This window comes from Tenrec ecaudatus, chromosome 5 (genome assembly GCF_050624435.1).
Source record: "Tenrec ecaudatus isolate mTenEca1 chromosome 5, mTenEca1.hap1, whole genome shotgun sequence".
Taxonomy (NCBI): domain Eukaryota; kingdom Metazoa; phylum Chordata; class Mammalia; order Afrosoricida; family Tenrecidae; genus Tenrec; species Tenrec ecaudatus.
Window position 1 is genome coordinate 171,875,650 of NC_134534.1, and position 6,805 is coordinate 171,882,454.

The following is a 6,805-nucleotide window of genomic DNA, read 5'->3' on the forward strand; positions in this document are numbered from 1 at the left end:
TGGTCCTCACTGACTCTACAGCACCAAAGAACAGGGACACTAGCCAGAAGTCAATCCTGCCCTTCTATTTACTGGATCTGAGTATAGGAATTCCTTCACTTTAATGCCCAAATGCCTGGTTAATGTATTCTGAAGACCCGAGTACCTACTTCTTTTAATATGATTTTACATAATAAGCAAAAAATAATAGATTCCCTGCAATTCAAGGACTTTGTTAGATTGCCAAACATATTCTTAGTATATCTGATGAGCCAAGATGATAATGGTTATCCATTTATCTCTTAGAATACTCTTAAGCCTGTGATTAAAACAAACAGAAGAAGAAAGTCTTAAATCATAGAGAACATGGCTTTTGGGAGATCAAATATGCTAATAATACATGACCTGAATGTAACTGCCACAGGAAGTTTTTTTGCATCTAATTTGCTACTCTGTTTAACCTTGATTTTGAATTGTAAATAAGAATCAACAGAAAAAGGGACATGTTCTTCTAACATAATAAAAATCTATTAAATCTCACATATGTAAACACAGAAAAATGGTGTGCTTGCACCTATTGTTGTTCCAGTAAGTCAATTTCTAGTGTACTGAAAGTATATTAAGAATAAATTTGATGCTCGCTTCGGCAGCACATATACTAAAACTGGAACGATACAGAGAAGATTAGCATGGCCCCTGCGCAAGGATGGCACGCAAGTTCGTGAAGCATTCCATATTTTTTTTAAAAAAGGAATAAATTTGAAAGGATGCAGTTTTTAAACACCAAATAATATTTAAAGTTATTTCCTCTACAGTGTACCTGTAGATGTCCAGTAATGAAAAGAAAAGTTGTCTTTGAGTTGATTCTGATGCCTGAAGACCCCTGGTCTGTCAGCGTACAACTGCGCCGCACAGAGTTCTGGGGAAAGCAAATCTCCAGGCGTTTGTTCTGAGTGAGCCTCCTCTGGGTAGACTTAGAAGCTCCAGACTTTTGTTTAGCAGCCCAAATGTTAAACATGTTGCACAACCCAGAGCCAGCGGAATAAGCTTCAGCATTTAAAGTGGAATTTGGAGTTCTTATGACAACTTTACAAAATTTATCAAGATACACTGTTCTTCATTGTGTGTGTGTGTGTGTGTGTGTGTTTTACCATTGATTGCAGTTTTCTTTAAAACAATTATTTTCCTTCTCCTCTTACATCCCCAGACATCTTAAATCTCTATATCTATCTATAGATATAGAAGAACAGATCTATATAGAGAAATATACAAATATGTCTACATAACTATATATATGTTGTCGATGGGGGCCGTGGCGTCACCTCTGACTCCTGGCGAGGCTATGCACAGCAGAACGAAACACCACCTGGTCCTGCACTGTCCTCACAATTGTCTCTATGCCTGAGCCCCTTGATAAGCCACTGTGTCAAGTCATCTCATTGAGGGTCTTAATCGTTTCACTGCCCCTCCACTCTTCCAAAAATGATGTCTTTTTCTAGGGATTGGTTGCTCCTGACAATATGTCAAAAGTAGGCAAGGCAACATCTTGCCATCCTTTCTAGCCTCACTTCTTGGAATACAGGTGGGTTTGTCCTTGTAGCAATGTATGCTACTTTCAATCTTCTACAGCACCACACTTCAAAGGCATGCATAATCATTCCATGGTCTTCTTTATTCATTTTCCACTTTCACGTGCAAATGATGCAATGGAGACTCACCTAGAAGAAATCACCTCCTCTTCAGTCGTAGTTCAAGTGCCCTTGGTCCTGAAGGGCCCATTTGCTAGCAGTATCTCTGATACCGTTCTCATTTCTTTGTTCGGGCTTTCAGCATTTTAAAATGTTTTGAAGCTATGCATCAGGTTTTCACAGGCTTCTTCCTCTAGCAAACCCTGAGGAGTGGTGTTACTCCGTAACACCTGGCTCGTTAAAAATTGGAAATGACCCAATAGCAACATTTCTATATTTTCATAGAAGCAAACCCATGAAAGTTGTTGACATTGCTACCTGGTCTGGGGAGATAAGCCACTGCCTAAAACAGAACATCCCCAACCCCTTCTTTGAGGAATGCCCATTGCCACTCCTCAGTGGATCTGAAGATGAGAGGAGGGACCGCGGACAGTAAAAGTACTGAGAATGACTAAGTACTGACAATGACTCATCCTAAAACTTCTACAGTTTCCCTTTTTTATCTATTTGTTTATGACTTTCTATTTTGAAATATCACAATATAACTCTGCTACACTCTACCCAGGTCTTGAATTGGTGCACACTGTTGGCACCAACTACTAATGTCCAGGTTGGCAATGTGAACTAAACCCACAGCATCTCAGAAGAAAGGTCCAGCAATTTGCTTCCAGAAAGAAAAGAGCCATGAAATCCCAAAGACCAGTTCTGTTCGGTCACACTTGGGATCTTCCTGAGTCACAGTTAACTTGATGGGAACATTTTTCACTTTTAATTTTATATCTCACGGCACCTTCCTTTCCTTTCCTTAATGCCTCCAATATAAATAAATAGTATTTTTATTTAAATTACTATCAAAACTACACACAACAGAATCATGTGTTGTATTATGTCTTTTTTAATGATGGGTAACTTCTAACTTTTCCTGCTTATAATTTCATACTTGGTGCCTTGTCTTTCTACAAGATAAAAGTAAGCCTATGCAATCTAGCAACAAGGACCACAGTGGCCTGTCCTGTTTGCCAGCTTGTCACCGAGTGTATTCTGTGTGCTCTGCAGAACCAAACTCTCAGAAGGATGTATGTAGTCCAAGAGGAGATACTAGACAATCTCAACTCTGAAATAGGAGATCTATGATTTCATGAACTCTTAATACCATGCTGCATCATTTTTAATACACCCAGCCTCATGTCATCTGAGCTCTATGAACATGTTTTGTTTCATTTTCTTGACTTAATTAATGAGTCTATAAATTTTGCAACTCTATAAAATTAAAATAAACTTGTAGGAAACTAATGAGAAAAGTAATTAAGGGTGGTGGTTTTCATTCGATCATTTCTTTCTGTTCCTTCCTTCTTACTAAAGGAATCCATTCCTCTAAAAGTACACACTCCAAAGCAACAAACAAACAAATAAATAATGAACTATTCTTGACTGCATTTCATGTTTACTCTTATCCCATTCCGTTGCTCCTTCTTTCAGAAAATCTCTAGGGACTGCCCTCTCCTGACAGCACATCTAAATCGTGCCACTCTTGCCTCCAAGGAGCACTCTGGCCCGACTTTTTCCAAGACAGATTTGTTTGTTCGTCTAGCAGTCCACAGTACTTCCAACGTTCTCCTCCAGGGCCACCCTTCAGATGCATCGATTCTTCGGTCTCCTTTATTCAAGGTCCAACTCTCACACGCCTGTGAGACGACTGAAAATACCATGGCCCAAGCTATGGATGTGTATGGTTTACTAAAAGTAAAAGTAGAAAAACAACAGCAACCACAAAAGCCTCAGAAGAGAAGGATTAAAGATAGCTCTGAAAATTGCCGCTTGGAGGGTGGTAAATTAGTCCCCACCCTATTGTGTTGGTGGTGGCTTGACAATATATTCAAAAGCCAGTAACCAATAGGTCAGAGGTTGGAACCCACCAGCTGCTCCACAGGTGAATGAGTTGCCCCACTCTCTGCTGCTATGAAAATTTTAAATCTGCGAAACTCAACGTAACAATTCGACTCTGTCCAACGTCATGGTGAAAGGTTGGTGCTGACTTCATGGCAGTGAGGGTATCTTTGGTTTGGTTTTGAGTGTAAAGCTGTTCACTTGACCCCATCACCCACATGGTGGGAGAAAACAGCAGCATTCTGTTTACACAGAAAGGAGATATTTGGTAATCACACAAGCAATTTCTATTCTGTCCTAACCTAAAGGAGCACTATGAGTTGAAATCAGCTTGATACCAATATTTTTGGATTTTGACTCTACTGTGTTGTAGCTTGCCTTAATTTTTGAAATTAAGTTGTTTTTTTTTCCCTCAAATGTCAAGTCATGAACTTCTGGTTAGTTTGCAGAGGAAAAGACATCTGGTTTATGGTCAAGAAATTAACATTTTAGGGTAAGAGAAGAAATTCTGCCATGGAAAATCAAGGTGCCATTAAAACAAAACAAAACGTTTCTGCCATAAAGAACAAATAATTTTAAAATGGCTTTTCTTTACCATAAACTGAAGATAGGGGACTAATATTGTGTATTAGAAAGTTTTTACTTTTATTTCTTTCACAGTGGTTGACAGAAATGTCCTAACGAAAATCTCTCTAGTCAGAATAAACATTTCTTGACTAAAGAAGTGTATAAAAAGATATTAGCAGAGTCAATAATTAAGAAACACCTTTGTCTCTAATGTAGACAAGCATAATCACATCAATTTGTAAAGTATTTGAGGAGACTTTTATGATATGAAAGTCTATATGATGAAGTAATTATGATACTAATTTCAAACAATATAAATTTATGGAAGGGAGTTTATGTACTATAATTAGTTTTGTTTAACAGAAAGAAAAAATAAAATATCATACAACTACAAAAATAATTTGATATTTTCAAAGCAAAAATATAATAATATAGGTTATAATTGCTGACCTGAAAAAATGACTACATTCTCTCAATAAACTAGAAAATAAAGCTTGAAAAAGGTGTTTGTTTGCATCTATGCCACGATGATTATGTGACTGTAATTTCATTTTTTGTTAAAAATGTGTTATTTGGGTAAGTAAATAAATAATACGCATAATTGTAAATACCAGAGGCAAACAAATGGAAAGGCCAAGCAAAGTTTTCTTTTTTGAAAATCAGATTTTATATAGTTGGAGAACTGAGGCTATTTGATCAAGATTCAAACACACGCACATAGGGACGCGAATGTGTGTATAGACAAATTCTATTTATGAAGTCCCTGTTGAAAGCATATCACTGTGCTAGATTCCAACATATTTAAAGCTCTGTTCTGCACTTAATATCCAAAGGCTTCAGATAGTGACCCTGTGAATAGCAGATCTTACAGACAGCAAGACCAAGTTCAACTAGTACATAGACTTACAGTTAACTTCAAGGTCGCTGTCGTGCTTCCGGGTGATTCCTTCCGTAGAATGGCTCTGAGTGTATGGGAAATCCTATTTTATATCCTGCTATCATTTCATAGGCGATAATCCTGTTGAGATCAAGTATTGTCAATACAGGAAATTATAGGTATGACTTTTGGATTATAAATTCACTATACGACATAAATGAATTTACTTTCATTTTTGTATGGTCTTATTTCTCTATATTATCACCAAGTTTGGGTCAATTTGTTATGAAAGTACTAATGACAATGGAGTGAAACTCAAATTTAGCTATGATTTATATACTTTTTTGGATGATAGGGTTTTTTTTCCATTTTATTGGGAGCTCTACAGATATTATAACAATCCATAATTCAATTAGATCAAGCATGATTGTACAGTTGTTTCCACCATCATTTTCAAAACAGTTTCTTTCTTCTTGCTCTCTTTGGCATCCTTTATTCCCACCCTCCCCCACCTTTCCCCCCAGAACCTTTGCTATTGTATTAAATACTATTATTATAATTATTGTTATTCCTTGTATCCCCTGTATCTCACACAGTTCAATATATCTATTATAGGTTCCCTACAAGAGGATTTCTATAGTCATTGCTATCAGCTCCCTCCTCCACATCTTTCTTTCTGTACCTTCATGAAATCATTACTCCAGTTACAATTCCTGATGGATTTATCTATCTTGGATGTCATGCATAGTATGATCTTAATTATAGACATATGAAAGTCTACCAGGATTAATGAGGCAAAACTGGGACCATATTAAGAGGGTGAGGAAATATTAAGGAATTAGAGTTACTTTTAATTTTCATGATAAGTTTGCCTTAATATTTTAACATGCTGCATATTGTGTTCTATATGTACTTTGAATACATTCATATTCAAGACCTGAGTTTTTTCTTTTGCCATACCACATGTTATCTGTTTAATTCTACTAGAATGCTGAATGATCTGTTCAGTTTAGGCTAGCGTAGCCCCAACTCATGGTTTATGGAAGCATGCCTATGGTACTAAGGATGAGCTGGTAATATAATACTATTATCACATCACATCATATCATATCTTAAGATAGCATAGCATAACATAATATAACAGACCTAAATATACTAGTAATTATTAGTATGATATATAATAATATACAAATGTAAATATTGTCAAGGAATTAACTTTGCTTATATCCATAATTATTACTCAGGGAAATAGCAGTCAGGAAGTCAAAGCACATATTGTGTTGGTGAAATCTGATATTGATCTCTTTAAAATATTAGGAGCAAAGACATCATGCTGAAGCCCAAGGTCCGCGGGACACAAGTCATGTTGGATCCAATGGCTTCATATGGATGTGAAAGTTGAATACCAGATAAAGCAGACTGAAGAACAATTGATGCATTTGAATTATGGTACTAGCAAAGAATATTGAAAGTACCCAAGACTCCCAAAATCAAAACAAAAAGGTCTATCTTGGAATAAATACAACCAGAATACTTATTGGGCGTACGGATGAAGAGAATTCATCTCAGGCATTTTGGACATGTTTTGGGGAGGAATCTCCACTGCCACCCCCACCCCGCCCCCTGCCCCCCGCCCCCATCCCAAAGACCACCATGCTTGGCAATGAGTCCGTGAAAAGAGGAAGACCCCAAACAAGAAGCATTGACACAGCGGCTGCATCAACAGTTGTGAGGATGGCTCAGGATCTGAAATATGCTATTCGGTTTTACATAGGGGCGGTGAGGCTGAACAGATCTACAGCATGTA

At 37.2% G+C, this 6,805-nt stretch overlaps 1 non-coding gene across 1 annotated transcript; it reads left to right on the forward strand.

Annotated features, from left to right (window-relative positions):
• Window positions 1-613: 613 nt before the first annotated feature.
• Window positions 614-720, forward strand: LOC142449470 (U6 spliceosomal RNA). Its single transcript, XR_012784631.1, has one exon. It is a non-coding gene; the product is annotated as a U6 spliceosomal RNA (small nuclear RNA).
• The last annotated feature ends 6,085 nt before the right edge of the window (window positions 721-6,805 follow it).